Genomic DNA, 21389 nt, shown 5'->3' on the forward strand with positions numbered 1-21389 from the left:
CAGAATTCAATTAGTTAACAATTTTTTTGTAAAAATCCTCGTGAGAATTCAATTTTTTTCATGAATAATGAAAATAAATTTTTGTCAGACTTGTGAAGTGTCTAAAACGAGTTTGTTTGGTAGTCAAGTTTAATTTTTCGATAGCTACTTTTCTTATACTTTTTTTGGTTTGAAATCTACTTTTTGCTATTTTTTTCAAATTAATTATCGAGTGCGAAGTTTGATTGTTAATAGTTAGTAAATATTTGCTTTAATTTTAATTCTTTTTTATTTTTATACTTTATGTATTTAATAATAAGGACATTATATTATTTATATAACTATAGAAATAAAAATTATATGCTTTTATTATTATTATATTATATTAATTAGGGAAACATAGTCAAGGTTGGACCACCTTTTAAACTTTGTTTATAACTTTAAAAAAAAAATTTAGGCAATTGAGTTATTGCAATTAAAATAGTATTATTTTATATAAAATAATATTTAATAAAATAAAATAAACTTTATTTATTTTATTATTAAATAATTAATACTATATTCTTTGTTATATATATAATAATAATAATAATAATAATAATAATATGTACGTTCTACAAAGTGGACAAGCCTTATCCGCCTATTATACTAATTCCATAATGAATCACCATTCGTGCAGTGATTACGTTTCGCTGCTAATTGATCTCCCCCCCGTTTTCTCGTTAAATTGCTGATGAGCGTTTCCATTATGAATAATAATTCATTTCGTTTGTCAGTTCGTGAAATGCTTTCTTGATTAATTGATAATAATCCGCGAGTGTGTTAAAATCTCCAAATTTCCCCTCCTAATTTTCAAAAGGAAACCCTTTTTCAATATTGACCTAAATATTTGCCTCTTAACTCTTATAAATATTTACTTAAATTTTTCAGGTTCTATTTGCATTTTTTAATTTTTAAATGTTGACCTTAATTTTTTTAAGGTTATGTTTTGCTTTTAAATACAATTAATAATTGTTTTTAACTATTAAATAAAGACCTAACAATTTTTTAGGGTTACTTTCGTTAAATTTTAAATATAGAGACCGAAAATTTTAGTTTTTAGTAAATTTGAAGTACAGAGACGAAAAATTTTTAGTTTTCGTTAAATTTTAAATAAAGACCTAAATTTTGAAGGTTATGTTCGTTAAATTCTAAATATAGAGACCGGAAATTTTAGTTATCGTTAAATTTTAAATAATAGATACCGAAAATTTTAGTTTTTGTTAAATTTTAAATAAAGGCCTAAATTTTTAAGGTTATGTTCATTAAATTTTAAATATAGAGACCGAAAATTTTTGTTTTCGTTAAATTTTAATTGGATAAATTTTTAGGATTAAATATTCGCCTATTTAACTATTAAATATCGAGTTAAATTTTCAAGTGTTTCACTTTAAAAAGTTATACTGAAATATTTTGAAAATTATTTTCTTCATCCAAAACAAAAATGAGAATGAAAATCTTGAGAAACTCATTAGTCCAATTTTTAAGTTAAAGAAAGAGAGTGTAAAAGAGAAAGAAAGAAAGGGGGGGGGGAGAAAAAACTCCACGTCATCGAAAACAACTTTAGGTGTATATCTAAAGAAACCACTTTGAAAGCTTCACAACTCCCTAATGACTTGTAAGTGAGATAAGAGGAAGAAGTTTCGATTCTCGTAACGAGGATGTCACCTCATTGTAATCCTGGTTTGGTTTCTTGTTTTCTCGTGGGGGGGGGGTTTCCTCCTTAACCCCATACTTTCTTGTCTTTTTTTCTTTCCCCGGACTTTCTTAGTTAAAACTTATTGAAATTTTGTTGACAGTTTTTTTTTTTTTTTTTTTTTTTCTCAAGTTTGCCAAGTTTTGACAATGTTACACGCTTTTAAAAAGTTTATATATTTAATGGAGCATCTTATGAAAAAGCTGTATGGAAAATTCTTTACTTAATGGATTCTTAATGACCTCTTCTGGTATGGGCCGAAGGCGACAAAGAAGAACTTCCCTCTCTCTCTCTTTTTTTTATTTTCCCTCTCTCTCTTTTTTTATATTTTCCTGTTTCGAAAACGAATTAAATTATTATTTTCCATTTTATTCAAACAAAAAAGGAAAAAAATAAAAAAAAAATTAAAAAAAAAATTTTTTTTTTTAAATAATAAATTAAAGTTTTGACCCGATTTTTGGAAGTAAATTCACCTTCAGGTTGGTTCTAAGTTTAAAGTTTTTGTTTGCCGACATTGGCCCTTATAAAAGCTATCGTTCAATTTTTTTTTTTTTTTTTTTTTGAGGGAATGTTTAGTTTATGACCTTATGAGATATTGACCTACATTTTAATTTTTTTATTTCATTTTTCCCCCTTTGTTTATTACGTATTTTTTTGAAATTATGTTTTCTTTTATGATGATAATTATTCTATTGCAGAATCACCCTAAATGACCTAAATTTGGAGGTTGTTTTTGAAAAGAATTTAATGAGTCAGCGCCGGTTAATTTATTTTATATTAAAAATAGGGAGTGATTTATTATTTATTAATAAAATGTTACAATAGTTTTCTATGTGGGAAAAATAAATTTAGAGGTTCTTAATGTTAATGATAATAATAATAATTAGGTATTAATTTTTATTTTTTGAAGTCGACTGTTGAATTATTATTTCTATAGCAATATAATAATTAATTATAATGTACAATATTATTAAATAATAGTATTTCTTTATTTTTTTAACAATATATTTGAAAATATAAAATAATAATAATAATTATGTTATAATAATAATATTTTCGCTTTTAATGAGGTATTTTCATTTTCTAAATTAAAAAAAAAAATTCCATTTTGTATTCCTATTGTTGCAACATTTTGTTATCGATATTTAAAAATGTAAAATAATAATAATGTTATAATAATAATATTTTCGCTCTTAATTAGCGATTTTCATTTTCTAAATTTAAAAAAAAAAAAAAAAAAAATTCCATTTTTTATTCCTATTCTTGTAACATTATGTTAACTATATTAAAAAATGTAAAATAATAATAATAATGTTATAATAATAATATTTTCGCTCTTAATTAGCGATTTTCATTTTCTAAATTTAAAAAAAAAAAAAAAAAAAAAAAAAAAAAATTCCATTTTTTATTCCTATTCTTGCAACATTTTTTTAAAACTATAATTAAAAATGTAAAATAAAATAATAATACTAATAATAATGATAGTTATAATAATAAAAAAAGAGAAAATATAAGGGAGAGAGTGAGAGAGAGAGAGAGAAGGTATGATAAGCCAAATGATAATTACAGAACCGTCTGACTCGACAAATTTATGCTGGAATGAATTATTGATAACTGAATTCCAATCACCGTCTCTCGTTTTCCCCTTAATTCTGATATATGTAGAAACGAATTTTCGAGAGTCGTCATGTCGCTCGGATATTGGAAATCGATTTCAATGTCTCGTTATATTTAATCCCTTCCTCGTTGATGCGTAATGAATTATTTGCCTCCTCGTACGATCGGCACTTTAATTTTCCCTCTTCTTTTTTTGCATTTAATATTATTTTCGCTCTTAATTAGCAATTTTTATTTTCTAAATTAAAAAAAAAAATTTCACATTTTATTATTTCTATCCTTGCAATATTTTTTTTTAACTCCTCTTTTTAAAACTCTTTTATAAAAAATAGAGAATCAGAGAATTTTGAATTTAATTTTACTATTTTTTTTATTTTTTTTATTTAAAAAAAAAATTCTATATTTTTTTATTTCTATCCTTGCAATATTTTTTTCTTCAAATCTTTAATTTTCCTCTTTTTTGCATTTAATATTCTTTTCGCTCTCAATTAGCATTTTTTATTTTCTAAATTAAATTTTTTTTCTTTTTTTTTTTTTAATTTTATTGTCAATGATGGATTTTAGTTAATAAATTTGTTAAGATAAATAGTCAATTTGACTCAGAATAATCGTTAATTTCGCAGTCTTATTTATAATAATGAATATAATTAGCAAAAAATTAATTAATTAAAAAAAAGAAGAAAATTTTTTTTTAGACATTCTCATCGTATATTGCAATAATAATTAAAATAATAATTATAATAAAGAAAGAAATAATTAATTTTCGATATTTTTCTTTGTTTCAGGTACGTGTGAAAATTTATCATCATTGTTCTATTCAGTTTGGTTCGGAAACTTGAAATTGAAAAGGAAAATAGTAAAACGAATTGGGTGAGTTTTTTTATTTAAAAAAGATTTATATAAATTGACGCGAAACCATTCTTCTTAGCTTACTTTTTAAGATACATTTTTTTAATGTTAAAAATGAAAAGTAACATTAAAAAAAAAAAAAAAAAAAAAAAAAAAAAATTTTGGCACATTATTAGTTATTTTAACTAGAGCGAATTATTTATTTATTTATCTTAAAAATTTCTAAAAATTGACGCGAAACTATTCGTAAGTAGCTTACTTTGTGAGATACATTTTTTTAAAATCAAAAATGAAAAGTAATATTAAAAAAAAAAAAAAAAAAAAAAAAAAAAAAAAAAAAACTTATGGTACATTATTAGTATTTTTAACCCGAGGAACTTAATTCTTTAATTAAAAAAACGTTGTTAATTTTCGTCAATTTTCGTACACAATGTTTTTCTTTAATTAAAAGCAAAAAAAAAAGTGCAATAAAAGCAAATGTAATTGAACGTACATTTCTTTTGTGTGAGCGTGTTTTTTTAAATGATTTTCTCAGCCCTTGTGTTTGTGTGTGTATAGATGTTTATTTTTCATTTTATCCAAAGGGAGCGTAAATAGGCCCTTAACTTGTTTTTACTTAATATAGAACAAATGAAGTTTAACGATTTTAATGGAATAAATACCGAGGAGTGAGAGAGAGAATCGAGTTGTATACAACTTTGTTGTATGTGCTCAATTTATTCTGATCTCTCACGAGCCCAGGGAGCTGATTAAAGCCTTTGCCCCATTTACTCGATTCCCTCTTCGTTTATTGTAACTATATATATACACACACACCAACATTTAGTCGATATAATGAAAATAATTAAAGCTCATCTATCTCAAAGGATATCGACTCTCCTTCTCTGATTATTTGTCACTTCTAATCAGCCAACGTACTATATATACATATGTATAATTTCAATCAGGATGCATTTTTTTTTTTTTTTTTTTTATAATAAAAAATACAGTTGGAGGTTTTATTTATTTTATAAACCAGTCGGTTTTATTTATTAAAATCACAAAAAAGAAAAAATAATTATTATATAAAAAGAATTTAAATCTGGAATCAGTTTTTTTTTTTTTTTTTTTAACCGAAAAATAAAGCCACAGTTATTATTTATTTTATAAACAAGTTCTTGTGATTATTACCAGAGAAAAGAAAAAATAATTGTTAAATTTTTAAACAATTTAATTAATAATATTTAATTAATAAAAGTCATTTTAACTAAAAAAAAGTTGGGGTTAATACTACAAAAAATAGGGGTTTTTAATTATTTCACTTAGGGGTTAAAATAGAGATTTAATCTATAAAACTAAGTTTTTTTTGTAAAATCAGTTCAAAAGAAAAATGAAAAGATTTTTGTTTTTTCGTTAACAAAAAAAAAAAAAAAAAAAAAAACAATAATGATCGCGTGAGAAAAGGAATTTAAACCACAAGCAAAAAAAATTGCATAAAATGAGAACATCTTTGTACTCGCATGTGCCAGAAGGCGTGAATGACGAGGAAGCTTATCGTGAAGATTAGGAAACGAATAAATTACTCTCTGAGAGCCATGAGCTTCTTCGTGTCTTTCTCACCCCTCTCTCACTCTCTCACTCTCTCGTCTTCTGCTTTAAACCAAGTTTCATTTCCATCTGCCTTTCATCGAACTCCTTTCATTATCGTCTCGTCAACAATATTTTTTTATTCAATTTCTTTCACTCTTTACTTTTCATTTGTGCATTTCTTTTAATGAACAATTTTTTTTCTCGAAATATTTATTTTAACCCCCTAAATATTTTTTTTAAAAGGAAACAAAAAATTTTGTTCGAAATATTTATTTTAATTCCCTAAAGAGGTTTGAAAATGAAAAGTTTAGAAAAAAAATTTCTTTTCTTGAAATATTCATTATAATCCCCTACAAATTATTTTAAAAGAACATTTTTCTAAAACAAAAATTTTTTTTGCCTCTTATTTATTAAATTTTTTTCACGATATCTCTAGAAATAGTTAGAGATTAAGAAAAAAAGAGAGAAAAAGGAAATTCTTTCTCAATCGTCGTAATTTAAAAGACACTAAATTTCCACTGAGTACTCGAAAATATCTTCACTATCTCTCTCTTTCCATCCCCCCATTTCTGAGATTCCTACGGCGCACCGGAAATGTCGTTTTTGCTTCTCAAGTGCATACATACAATATATGTGTATATATATATAGTGACGACACGTGACTCTCTTACTGACAAACTTTGAAAAAAAAAAAAAAAAAAAAAAATGCCGTCAATCGAACTGGGCGCGAAGATAGACACAAATTTATTGCTCCTTTGGGAGATAAGGGGCCAGATTATTTTTTTTTTTTTTTTTGAGAAAAGAAACAAAAAAAAAACCAATAAATATATAATGACGCCTGTTAATGATTTTTATGGCACTAAACTTACGCTAGGCTCTAATATCTTTTTCGTCGACTCATAAACATTCTGATATAAGTCAGACGACAATGAGGGGGACAAAAAAAAATGTGTTTTCTAAAATGATGCGCTCGTTTGAATTCCATAAAATCGTAATTTTCCTCTCACCCCCCCCCCCTCTCTACCATTTTCTCTTGTTGCCTCTCGTTTTCTCACATTCTCTTCTATTTAACGACTAAAATGACTAAAATAACTAAAATTTAACAACTAAAAATATACACTTAAAATAAATTCAAACGATCTTTAAATTATTTTCACAGGTAATTTTTCTGATAGAGAATTTTTTTTTGGGGTTAATTTTCCAGATTAGAGAACATTATAAGTTATAATATTTTTAAAAAATTATGATAAAAAAACTTTTAAAATTTATTTTTAAATAATTTTTTATAAAGATAATAGATAGTCTATATTTGATAATCTTAAACGAAATTTATCAAATTATTTCGATTCTGAACCCCTATTTTTACATTAGAACCCCTATTTTTTGTATAATTTAAACTCGTTTCTGTTTTAATTTGAACTTCTTTATCCAAAAAAGAATCAAATAGTTTCAAAAAAAAGTCAATTTTTATATTTTTTTAGGAAATAAAATTATTTTCGAAAAATTACATTAGAATATTGTCAATAACCTAAATCTTAGAATTGTTTTATTATAACTTTTTAAGATTTACTTATCTTCAAACAAAGTAAATTAAATTTATTTTAAATTTACTTCTTTAGATTCTTATTAAAATTTTAGAAAAATCATGTTTATATTTATAATTAAAATTCTTCAATAATTTTATTTATTTATTTTATATTTTTCAAAAATTCAAATTATTTTTTAAAGATTTTGTTAAATTTAAATTAGTTTTGAACGATTTTACCAAAATTCAATAATGTTTTAAAAATATTTTATCAAATTTCAACTATTTTTAAAACATTTTGTTAAATTTTAATTATTTTTAAACGATTTTACCAAAATTCAATTGTTTTAAAAATATTTTATCAAATTTCAATTATTTTTGAAAGATTTTGTTAAATTTCAATTATTTTTAAACGATTTTACCAAAATTCAATTATGTTTTAAAAATATTTTATCAAATTTCAATTATTTTTAAAAGATTTTGTTAAATTTCAATTATTTTTAAACGATTTTACCAAAATTCAATTATGTTTTAAAAATATTTTATCAAATTTCAATTATTTTTAAAAGATTTTGTTAAATTTCAATTATTTTTAAACGATTTTACCAAAATTCAATTATGTTTTAAAAATATTTTATCAAATTTCAATTATTTTTAAAAGATTTTGTTAAATTTTAATTATTTTTAAACGATTTTACCAAAATTCAATTGTTTTAAAAATATTTTATAAAATTTCAATAATGTTTTAAAAATATTTTATCAAATTTCAATTATTTTTAAAAGATTTTGTTAAATTTCAATTATTTTTAAACGATTTTACCAAAATTCAATTATGTTTTAAAAATATTTTATCAAATTTCAATTATTTTTAAAAGATTTTGTTAAATTTTAATTATTTTTAAACGATTTTACCAAAATTCAATTGTTTTAAAAATATTTTATAAAATTTCAATAATGTTTTAAAAATATTTTATCAAATTTCAATTATTTTTAAAAGATTTTGTTAAATTTCAATTATTTTTAAACGATTTTACCAAAATTCAATTATGTTTTAAAAATATTTTATCAAATTTCAATTATTTTTAAAAGATTTTGTTAAATTTTAATTATTTTTAAACGATTTTACCAAAATTCAATTGTTTTAAAAATATTTTATAAAATTTTAATAATGTTTTAAAAATATTTTATCAAATTTCAATTATTTTTAAAAGATTTTGTTAAATTTCAATTATTTTTAAACGATTTTACCAAAATTCAATTATGTTTTAAAAATATTTTATCAAATTTCAATTATTTTTAAAAGATTTTGTTAAATTTTAATTATTTTTAAACGATTTTACCAAAATTCAATTGTTTTAAAAATATTTTACTAAAATTCAATTGTTTTAAAAATATTTTATAAAATTTCAATAATGTTTTAAAAATATTTTATCAAATTTCAATTATTTTTAAAAGATTTTGTTAAATTTCAATTATTTTTAAACGATTTTACCAAAATTCAATTATGTTTTAAAAATATTTTATCAAATTTCAATTATTTTTAAACGATTTTACCAAAATTCAATTGTTTTAAAAAAAAATTGTTGATAAAATTCTAAGCAAGCATTAAATTATTTTTACAATTATATTAAAAATTTCACAGGAATTCAACTATTACAAATTTTTTATAAATTATTTCGCAATAATTCAGTAATATAATTTATTAATTAATTCATAAATAATAAGATTTTTACAAAAATTCAATTATTTTCGTGAATAATAAAACTCATCATAGAATTGAAATTATTTTTAATACAATTAAAATTGAATTCCTCGAAAAATTTAATTATTCTTGAAAATTCTATTAAAATTCCTGAAAAAAATTCAATTTTGTTGATAAAATATCAGTTAAAATATCAGTTAAAATTTTAGATAATAATTGAATATTAAAAGCATTGTAGCATGCATTTTTAAAAATAATTGATAATTGAATTCTTTCGAAGAATTTTAATAAAATTTTTGAAAATAATTACATTTTTCAAAGAATTTACTTAAAATTTTATTAAACATAATTGAAATCCTGTGAAGAATTTTATTAATTTATGAAAGTAATTGAATTCTTCCAATGAGTTTTTTCAAATTTTTTTTTAAATAATTGAAATAATGTAAGGATCTTATTATTTATGAAAATATTTGAATTCCTGCAACAAATTTTATTACAGTTTTTTTTAATTAATTGAATTCTTTTGAGAACTTTTATTAAAATAGTAGATTTTTAAAATATTTGAATTTCAACGAAGAATTTTATTATATATTCGTGAAATGTAATTAAATTCTTGCAAAAAATTTAAGAAAATAATTCCATTTTTCTAGGAATTTACTTTAAATTGTATTTATAAATAATTGAAATCCTCATAGAAAAATTTTATAATTTATGAAAATAATGGAATTCTTACAACATCTACGAATTTTATCAATTTTTTTTTTAAATAATTGAATTTATGTTGAAAAATTTTATTACTTGTAAAAATAATTGATTTCCTGCAACGAATTTTATTACATTTTAATTAAATAATTACATTCTTTTGCGAACTTTTATTAAAATAGTAAATTTTGAAAATTTTTGAATTTCACCGAAGAATTTTATTATTTGTGAAATGTAGGTTAATTTAATTATTCTTGCAAAAAATGTTTGAATATAATTTTTATTTTTCGAGAAATATGTTTTAAATTGTATTAAAAATAATAGAAACCCAGTGAAGAATTTTATTGTTTATGAAAATAATTGAATTCTTGTAACGAATTTTATTATAAATTTTGTAAATAATTGTTTTTTTTTGAAAAATTTTATGTAAATTAAAATTTTTATAAAATATGAAGATACCAATTACTCCGAGAGTGATTGATATCTTCATGTTTTTATAATAAATATTCTTATAAGTTTGTTGAATTTTAAAAATGTTTGAATTCGAATGTTTTGAAGAATTTTAATTTCTATGGAAAAATAATAATTAAATACTTATTTAAAAATTTAGTTATTGATGTTCAAACTATTTTATTTCAAAAAATGAAAAAAAGTGTTAAAATTTAATTTTTCTCTCAAAAAATAATAGAAACGAAAAATACAAAGTGAACACCTGGTGGTTTTTGCGCGAAATAGATGAAAAAGAAAAATAAAAAATAAAAAAATACCATAAAAGAGTCTCGGTAGCTGAGAATGGAAAAAGTTTCTCTCTCTCTCACTCTCAACTATATGTATTTACTCGTAAAATATGACTCCGTTGGGAGAAGCCGCGCCATAGAAGTTACGAGTCACGTGAGAGGGCAAGTGTGCGGAGGAGTCTTATTGCTCGAAATAGTGTATATTACTTTGGTGTGTGCCCCCTACGATAGATACATTTTGTCTTTCTCGAAACAACTTTTTTTTTCTTCTACACCCCCATGTTTCCTCTCAAATGAAAAACAGAGAGAGAAAGAGTGTTTCTCGTTGACTGTTCTTGATGGCCCCTTAAATTTCTCAGTCCTTCCATCCAAATTATAGGGGACACATTAGATCCTCTTTTTTTTTTTTACTGATTTTATTTATTTTTCCTGTCTCCATTTCCATGTTATACACAATGTCGATAATAATTCAAGTCTTTTACGAGTCTTCCGTCTTCTCGAAATAAATAAGAAAGTAAATAAATATAAATGGACTTTTTTTTATTGAGGCATTTATCTATTCTTAATAGCCTGTAATAATTTTTATTACTCTATTTAAACATACATTAAAAAGAAATTTTTTTTAGATTACTTTTCAATTTATTCAAGCTTTGAACCTCTGATTATTTGTTACTTGAACCCCTGTGATTGTAATTTTTTTCTTATTCTAGAACTCATTTTACTTCTTGAATTCCCCCCCCCCAAATTTTGCGCATTTATTTTCAATTTTGAAATTATTTAAATTTATTAAAACTTTGAACCCCTAATTACTTTGTACTTGAACCACTTTGACGTAATTTTTTTTTTCTTATCATACAACTTATTCTCTTTGTTAAATCCCCATAACTAAAAAATTATTTTTATTTTCGATTTTGAAAAATTTATTTAAACTTTGAATCCTTAATTATTTTGTACTTGAACCCTGTGACAAAATTTTATTCATTGTATATAGATTATATTATTACATAAATCTTGCCCCTTAAAAAAACCAAAAATCTTTATATTTTCAATTTTGAAACTCTTTCAATTTATTTAAACATTGGACCCCTAATTATTTTGAACCCCTACTATTTCATTACTTAACTATATTTGTTAATTATTTTAATTGAACCTCGCTAACACTAGAAATCAAAAAACTATTCTTAAAAATTATAATCAAATTCTTTGCAACGATTCAATTATTTTCAAAAAAAAATTCGAAATTCAATTATTTTCAATATCTAGTATTTTCAACTTTCGCAAAAGAATTTAATTATTTAGAAAAAAAATTGATAAAATTCCTTCAAAATTCAATTGTTTTCAGAAATAATAAAAATTCCACAGTGTGAATTCAATTAATTTAGAACAGCATTTTAAAAAAAAATTTCGAAATAATCAATTATTTTTAATACAATTTTACAGCAATTGCTTAAAAAATGTAATTATTCTTAAAAATTTAATTTGAATTCCTCGAAAAAATCAATTAATTTACATAAATATTTCTTCGAAATAATTCAATTATTAAAGATCAATAACAAAACTATTTCCGAAAATTCAATTATTTTTTAGGTATTTTTAATATACAATTCTTTGCAAAATTCAATTATTTTCATTAAAATAACAATATGCAATACAAGAATTCAATATTATTTTTCAAATTAATTTTTTTCATGGAAATTCAATTATTTTAAAAAATTCTAATAAAATCGTTTGCAAGAATTCAATTATTTTCATAAATAATAAAATGCTTTTTAGGAATTTAATTATTTTCATAAAATTTCCAAAACAGAATTCAATTATTTGAACAATTTTTTGTATAAATCTTCGTAAGAATTTAATTCTTTTTATGAATAATAAAAATTTCTCAGCAACTCATTTATTTAAATTAGAATTTGCATAAAACTAGTCGAAAGAAATTATTTAAAATTTTTTATAAAATTCTTCGTAGATATTTTCGATGAAAATTAGGAAAAAGTCAGGAAAATAAAAAATATGGAATAAAATTTTTGTCAGTTTTGTGAAGTGTCTAAAACTAGTTTTTTTGGTCGTTAAGTTTAATTTTTCGATAGCTACTTTTTTTTCTTTCTTATTTTAGTTTGAAAGCTCCTTTTTGCTACTTTTTTAAAATTAGTTATCGAGTGCGAAGTCTGAGCAAAAAGAATAAATTAAAAAAAAAGAAATAACATCTCTTTTTGAGACACTCTCATCGTATATTACATCAAAATAATATTTCTAAATAAATAAATAATTTTTCGATGTTTTTCTTTGTTTCAGGTACGTCTGAAAATTTATCTTCACTGTCCTCTTGAGTTTGATTTAGAAAATTTGATATTGAGAAAGAAAGTATTAAATCGCATTGGGTGAGTTTTTTTATTTGAAAAATTTTTATAAATTGACGCGACACTATTCGTATTAGCTTACTTTTTGAGGTAAATTTTTTATAAGTCCAAAATAAAAATTTAATAAAAATGACCTTTAAAAAAAAAAAAACCTGCAATTTTTTCGAACCCTAGAAATTTAATTTTCTTCTTGAACCATTTCGAAAAATCTTAACTTTCCATTCTATGAACCTCTATTATTTAATTTAAGCTTTAAACCACTACATTTTTTTTGCAATTAAAAATTTTTTTTTTCTTGAACCCCCTTTTTCCTCTTCAAATTTATTTTCTATTTATCGATCGGATAACTTTGAACTAGAGAGGAGCCTAATTTACATAATTGGTACTGATTTAAAATTTAAAAAAAAAAAAAAAAAAAAAAAAAAAAAAATCTTTACTTTTAGTGGACACAAAGAAAAAAAAATTGCCACGATGATGATAATGATCATCTTGAAAATGAGTTTAGCAATATATATCGTATAACGATAATAATTTATCACTCGAAACAAACATCTGTTCCACGACTCTCTCTCTCTCTCTCTCTGACTCTCAATTGCTCTTTTGTTTGATTTCCAACATCCCTTGTGAATATAATAATACTCAAGCGATTTCATTCAACGACATATGTCCTTCTTGTAAAACCCGGTCACTATTCGCGTGTTATCCTATTTTCGATCTGAAACCCTCATCTCCCCACTCCACTCTCTCATTCCCCCCCACCCCTTTTTCTCTCTCATATCGCTCTCCTCTTGTTTCCGCAACTTTCCCTCGGGATTTCGCATTATATTTATACATATATAGATATAGATATATACAATTCTCAAATTCGCGATGCGTAACGCTTTATCTGAATTAACCCCCCCCCCACTCCCCATTTTCTCTGTGAATTATAAAGTGTATCCCAAAGGAAACAAGAACTACTGCAATGGGGTTTCCGGCGTAAAAATATCCAAATGGACTCGAGGGAATATATCGTTGGGTTATACACCACACAGTATATGAGAAAGAGAATAAAGAAGTGAGGAGGGGAGGGGGTGGGGGGAGAACCATTAACCAGTAACCGTTCATTAGATGGTACACTCGTTGCTAATGGCACGCTGAGGTCAAATTGGGGTCCAGTTTTTTTTTTTTTTTTTTTTTTCAAGGTTCTACACACCTGACAGAGTACTTGAATTGAAAATTCCCCTCTCCCCCCTTCTGCTCTATATGTACTGTTTGACTTCTTTCTTTCATGGAATATTTTTTTTTTTTTTTTTTTGTTATGTACATAGTAAATTGTATGTCAAGTGAGAGAGCTTATTACCCCCCCCCTCCTCTTCCTTCTATTTTTCTTACTCACCTTACATATTGCTATAGAATTTACTTCCGGTCCATCTCTCAAAATAACAGTAATTAACTATATATCCAGTGAATAACGATTGTTGAACCGTTTCGAATTTTTTTTTTCGTTTTTATATTGTATTGTGTATATTTGATACTATAGATATTTTTTTTTAGTGCATTATGGACCAGGAGAATTGTGGTGGTGGGGGGGGGGGGGAAGGAAGGAAGTAAATTTTTTTTACCAATTGGAGCAATTATTTTTACATTTTGCTTTCAACATATATACGAATAATCATTTACAAAAATTGGGAAATTGTCTTTCTTCTTTGATTTAAATTATATTCCTCTAAAATTGACAAGTTTTTTTTTCTTTTTTTTTCTTTTTTTTTTGTAATGAATTGTGTATTTAGTGGTACAAAATAGGAAAAAAATAGTTAAAAATTTTCGGAAACATCCACAATTTTCATCTTTTTACAAAAAAAAAAAAACTGTGAAATAGGCTATTTTTGCCAAAATTCAAAACCAAAATATTTTATGAAGATCACGCTAAATTTTAAAATAATTTTTAGTGAATGGTTTATTTAGTGATACAGAACAGGAAAAACATATTTTGATTTCTCGAAAAAGACCACAATTCTCATCTTTTTTCAAAAAAAAAAAAACTGCCCCAAACTGAGAAAAAAGTTACTTTTGTCAAACTTTAAAATAAACTTCATGAAGACCACGCTAAATTTCAAAATAATTTTTAGTAAAGCGTATATTTAGTGATACAGAATTGAAAAAAATTGATCTTATTCGTAAACGCCCACAATTTTCATCTTTAAAAAAAAAAAAAAAAAAAAAAAGGGAAAATTAATAATAATTGTACCTATAATAAAATAATAATAGTTTATTATTAATAACAATAAAAATAATAATTTATTATTAATAATAATAAAAATAATTTATGAATAAACAATTGCAAAAATTATTAAAAATGACAATTAAAAAAAAAAATTTTTTTTGAAAAAAGTTTTTAACAGGAAAAAGGGGGGGGGGTGTTAAAATATTTTTTAAGATAGGAAGGAAGGCAGAAAAGAGAGAGAGAGAGAGAGAGAGAGAGAGAGAGAGAAATAAGGAAAGAGAGGAAATAGGATAAAAAAATGTTTTTAAAAAAATTATTCTTGTCAACTTTTATAAATTACAGTACTATATATTTAGGCTACTTCTACAAATATATTAATAATAATAAATCATTGACTTTCCGAGGTGGGAGGGGGGGAGAAAAACATTTTTTTTCATCTTCTTCAAGATGTAACACTTTTTTTTTTTTTTTTTTTTGATGACTTTTTATACACTTGAACGGGTCACTAATGACATATGAGTGTATGTTTGTGTAAGTTGAGGGCGAGGAAAAAGAAAAAAAAATACCTCCCTTCCCCCTTCACAGTCCCTTTGCCCCTTTTCTCCTCTTGTAACACACACTGACGTCCTAAATAAATAGAGAATACCAAGTGAGAGAGAGAGAGGGATAATTTTAAAAACTAGTGAAACCTGATGTTTACATTTTCCACACTCGCCAAAAAGAGAGATAATAGTAAAAGGGTGGGGGAAAGGGAGAGAGAGAGAAAAAAAACTAGTTTGTTACTTTACTGTCGAGATTCATTATTTTTTTTTAATTTTTTTTTATATTTAATTTTATATCCCACTTGTCTTTTATTACAGGAATTCTCATTCTCCCCCCACCCCCTCTTTCTTTCTTTCTCTCTCTGTCTCTTCGTGAGGAATGCCTTTGAATACACTCGAGTCACTAAAAACCCTTCAAGTTCTGGAATTTTTCCTTCTTCTTTTTTTTCTATATATTTTTTTATTTGTACATTCTTTTATACAGTGTAGAAGTCCAAATGAACCAACAAAATTTATTGAATACTTTTCAGAAGTAAGGGTGGGGGAAGGAGAGAAATTCCCTTATTTTTTTTTTTTTTTTTTTTTTTTTTTTTGAAGAAATTTTCTCTCTTTATTGTAAAAAAAAATTGTACATTTTTTTCCAAATTAAAAACTTTAATTAAAAATTTTTCAATATATTAACAAAACTTTTTAAACTATCAGAATTTTTTTCTTTATTCCTTATTTTTTTTCTTTTATTTTCAAAAATATTTGATCCACATTTGAATTTGTTAAAAATAACTAATTGCTAGTAAAAAAGTGTCTAAATGTTTGTATTATATTTGTAAAAAAAACTCATTATTAGTAGAAATATAAATATTATTATTTTTCTACTAATTTTTTTTGCTAATTCCACTTTAGAGATTCAGAGTTTAATAAACTTGTAAGTCCTTAATTTTCGGCAAATTCAAATTTAATTAATTTTTTTTTTTTTAATTTAATTTTTTTAATTCAAACAAAATTTTGTAATTGAAAAAAGCAAACAAACAACGAAATTGATAAAAGAAGGAAATTGTTTTTATTTTCGAGAAAAAAGTATAACGTCAGCTGGTGTGAGATTTGAGAAAAGATATCTCTAATTTTAGGGTAACGAGAAGATTTGGTTCTTGTGAAAAGGGAGCAAAAGGCGAATGGGGGTTAGGGAAGGAGGATGAGGAGGAGAGGGGGGGTAAAGAAATAAGGAAGATACGCGCGTCCTGCTGTTGCAGTTTCAGCGTCATCTGGTCTTCGTCTTCTTATAAAATGTGGGGTAAAATTCGCCGCACATGGTAAAAGGATCGCTTTTCCCCGAAAAAGGTCATATCGACCTCTGCCCCCTCCCACCCCCCTTCTACTACTACTGTTTTTATACGTTTTTGAAACTAGCCGCGCATCTAGATTACAAACACAATTTTCCTTTTTGGTGTCATAATCTCAGTACGTGTTTACAAACCAGGTCCCTCTCTCTCTCTCTCTCTCTCTCTTACTCCTAAATTTTATGGCACGTGACTATTTTTTTACCCCCTCTCACTCTACCCACCCTACGAAATTTGAGATTACAGATTGCTAACTAAAGTAATATTTATTTTTCTTACGAGGAGAATATTTCCGGTGAAATTTATACTACTAAGATATTAGAGAAAAAATAATAAGTAAAAAGAATTTTTTTAAACCCTCCTCCTTTCTCTACCCCCCCCCCCTCCTACTACTGCTGCATAATTTTAAAAATAATAATAATATATTTTTGTTCGCTGAACATGATGCCACGACTAATAATTACCGATCAGATCAGAATTTTGCGAAAATTTTGATTTAAGATAAAAAAAACGAAGAATTTTGAAAAAATGGGGGTTAAAGAATCTAAGAAATTATTTTTTCCCTAATTTTTGATATTGGAGTGATTTTCAATATAAGTATGTCTTTTGAATACGATTCTGTTTCTTAAAATTTACTAAAACATATTAGAATTTTCAGAAAAGTGGGAATAAAAATTTTAAAAAAATTAATAAATTTTGAAAAAAAAGTGAGTGTGAAGTCTCAAAACAAATTTATGTTTTATTATTTTTAATATTGGAGTGCTTTTCAATATTTTTTTGTTCACTGAATATGATTCCGCTTCTTAAAATTTCCTAGTATGTCAGAATTTTGAGAAAAGTGTTGGTAAAAAGTCAAAAAAGCTTTTTGTTTTTTTTATTTTTGTTATATTAGACTGATTTTTAACGTATTTTTGGTCGCTAAACATTATGCCATGGCCAAAAATTGTTTAAATGTCAGAATTTTAAAAGAAATGGGGTTAAAAAAATATAGAATTTTGAGAAAAGTGGGGGGTAAAAACTCAAAAAAAAAAAATTTTTTCCCTTATTTTTGATATCGTACTGATTTTCAATGTATTTTTGTCGTCTGATTACGATTCAAGGTGTTAAAATTGTCTAGTATTTTAGGATTTTGAGAAAAGTTTCAAAAAGAAAAAAAAAATATTAAAAATTCTCAAAAAAAACATTTATTTGTATATATCCACACTTTGTTCAACACATGTCTCGAAACAAAATCCACAGAGTGGTTGACAATCAAATCAAAAGTACTAATTAAAATTTTAAAAAAATTAACATTTAGTTTTAATTTTTCAAAAAAAAAAAAAAATAAATAAAAATTTCATTTAAATTTTCTGAAAAATTTTTTTTTGAAAATTTAATCTCAGCAGTTTACAAAATAATAAATTAGCTTTCTTATAAAAAATGTACTTGGGTATATTTACAAAATTTTGTGGTCAAGTATGCAGAGAGTCACCCCACCTTCTTAGTGAAAAGGGATGGAGCACGTGGAGAGGGGGGGAGGGGTGACAAATAATAGAGAATTTCAGATTATAAAAGATTGAATTGAGTGGCTAACAAAAAAAAAATAAAAAAGAATGAAAATGATAGAAGGCAATTTTTACATACACTACACGCTGTGAGGTGATTTGTCGTTTTAAACACAATATGAATGGGTTTTTTCTATTTTTAAGCCACCTCCCCCCCCCCCTCTCGCCCCTATCCTTCTGTATTATTTTGGTAAGGGGACTAAGAAAACAAAAAAAAGGGTTAAAAAGAAATATATTTTTTTTTCATAAAAACGGTCGAATATATTAGGGGGACCCCCTCTGGGTGAGTATATATAGGACCCCCCTCCCCTCCCCTTACCCCTTGAAAGTCGCGTGACCGATCAGTGATCGTTCACCCTGGCGAGCAACGCAGTTGACCATTAGGCTTATCATTGACCGCCGTCTGGTCTGACACCGCACCGGTCGCCTGCTGGTTTAAAGTCCGATAAGATGGAGAGAAATTGCGAGAATGAAAGAGAGAGAATAAAATAAGGGTGGGGGGGGGGAGTAAAGCAGTTCTTTACGGTTCCCTGTATATGAAGAAAAACGAGCTCCGATTTCACCTTGATCGCGTGTCACTGTATACGTTGAGATAATGTTTTTTTTTTTTTTTTTTGAACCTTGACACTTTGTCCGAAAGTAAGTAAATTGAAAGATTTTTTAGTTCATTTTTGAATTAAAACCTTTTTTTAACCTTATTTTTGAATTTTTTGAATTTTTAAATTTTAAATTTCGAAATATCGATTTGAACTCTTATTTTTCGAAGTTCAATTCGGTTCAATTGGAAAAATTAAGAAAAAACATTGGAACCCCTATTTTTCCAAGTTCAATTAGAAAAATTAAAAAAAAGATTTGAACCCCCATTTTTTGAATTCGAATTTAAAAAATGACTATTCATTCAATTTCTATTTTACTATTATTTTGTAAAAACAATAAACGGTTTGAACCCTTAATTTTCAAATATTAATTTAAAACTAAAATTTGAACCCCTATTTTTCGAAATCCAATTTAAAAATTTAAAAAAAAAAACAAATATTGAACCCTTATTTTTTGAATTTCAATTTAAAAATGAATCTCTATTCTTGAAATTTTAATTTAAAACACAGAAACATAAGAACAATTATATATGAACCCTGTAATTTAAAAAAATTCTGATATAACTATTTACTGTTTGAACCCCTATTTTACGAATTTTAATTAAAAAATTTGAAAAAAATTTATGAACCCTTATTTTTTGAATTTTCACATCAAAGAAGAAAATATTAAAAATCTTTTAAAAACCCCTGTTTTACAAAGATTATTAGGTAACCGTTTGTTATTTGAACCCCTAATTTTTGAATGTTAATTTTTTAAAAAAATTTGATTGAACCCTTAATTTTCAAATGTTAATTTTTTTTAAAAAATTGACTTGAACCCCTTTTTGAATTGCAATTTTAAAAAGAAAAATCTGTTTGAACCCCTATTTTCCAATTATTATGTTCACAATTAACAGCTTGAACTATTATTTTAATTTATATTTTACTATTTTTTTTGTAAAACAATAAACGGTTTGAACCCTTAATTTTCAAATATTAATTTAAAACTAAAATTTGAACCCCTATTTTTAGAATTTTAATTTAAAAATTAAATTTGGAATCCTACTTTTTGAATTTTAATTTGAAAAAGAAGAATATAAAAAAGGTTTAAACCCCTATTTGAGAAATATTAATTTAAAACCATTCACTGTTTGAACCCCTAATTTTTAAATAATAATTTCAAAATAAAATTTGAACCCTTATTTCTCAAATTCCAATTTAAAAGTTATGTTTAAAAGCCTATTTTTAAAATTTCAATTCAAAAATTGAAAAAAATATTGAACTCCTGATTTTTGAGTTTTCAATTTAAAAATGAAATTCGAATCTCTAATTTTAATTTAAAAAAGAAAAAAAAAACAAGAATTATTGTTTGAACCCCTAATTTTTAAGTTATTTTTCAAAAAACATGTGCTTGAACCCTTTGTTGAATTCCAATTTAAAAAAAAAACTATATTGTCTGATTCTCTATTTTAATATTATTTATTAATTATTCTTGAACCCCCTTTTTGAATATTTGATTTCCCAAAAAAAAAAAAAAATTATTATTCAAAACCCTGTTATTTTGCAAATATTATTGTAAACAATTAAAAATTTGAATCCCAAATTTTCAAATATTTTTTTAAAACTAAAATTTTGAAGCCCTATTTTTTGAATTTCAATTTAGTAATTAAATTTTGAACCCCTAGTTTTCGAATTTCAATTTAAAAATTTTTGAAAGCCTGCTTTTTGAATTTTAATTGAAAAATTGAAAAAAAATATTGTACACTGAGAGAAATGGATAGTCAGATTTTGATGTTAAAAAGATGATGTTACACGATACTATCATTATGCTACTGCCAACCATCACAGATGCTAAAAAAAATATAGTTATGCTACCCCGTACTACCAAGATGTTACTCCTGATGATATTGATGGTAACGGTGACTATCTAGATAGCTGTCTGTATACGTAGCATTAAAGATGGTCACCCTAACCACAATTATGTTACCCACTACTATAAATTTCTCTCCGTGTACCCCAATTTTTAGAGTTTCAATTTAAAAATGAAATTTCAGTTTAAAAAGGAAAAAAATAAGAACAATTGTTTGAACCCCTATTTTAGAAATATTATTTTATAACCATTTACTGTTTGAACCCCCTATTTTTAAATAATAATTTAAAATTAAAATTTAAACCCCTAATTTTCAAATATTTAAAAAAAATTCTTTGAATTCATTTTTTTTAATTTGACTTTTAAAAAAAATTATTTTTGCCTGATGTCCTAATTAAAAAAAATTATTATCTTGCAACTATTAAGTTCATAAACCCACTTGTTTTAAAGCATTTATTAAAAAAATATTGAAATTATTTTTTTTTTAATCCTAAGTAACAAAAATAAATAAATAATACCTAGATATTATTATGAATTATTTTTTAT

General features: G+C 24.2%; 1 protein-coding gene across 20 annotated transcripts in view; it reads left to right on the forward strand.

Annotated features, from left to right (window-relative positions):
- The first annotated feature begins 4114 nt into the window (after window positions 1-4114).
- LOC122503614 (ephrin type-B receptor 1-B) overlaps window positions 4115-21389 on the forward strand; it is a 162607-nt gene continuing 145332 nt past the window's right edge. For 8 of the 20 annotated variants that reach the window (XM_043614210.1, XM_043614219.1, XM_043614225.1 and 5 more), the window contains exons 1-2: window positions 4136-4201; window positions 12708-12793. The gene's annotated coding sequence lies outside the window, so the exon portion shown is untranslated. Of the gene's footprint in view, window positions 4202-12707; window positions 12794-21389 lie in introns of all 20 variants that reach the window. The other 12 variants (XM_043614221.1, XM_043614223.1, XM_043614214.1 and 9 more) reach the window with 5 other exon arrangements.

The sequence above is a fragment of the Leptopilina heterotoma genome, unplaced genomic scaffold (genome assembly GCF_015476425.1).
Source record: "Leptopilina heterotoma isolate Lh14 unplaced genomic scaffold, ASM1547642v1 Lhet_265, whole genome shotgun sequence".
Classification (NCBI taxonomy): Eukaryota; Metazoa; Arthropoda; class Insecta; order Hymenoptera; family Figitidae; genus Leptopilina; species Leptopilina heterotoma.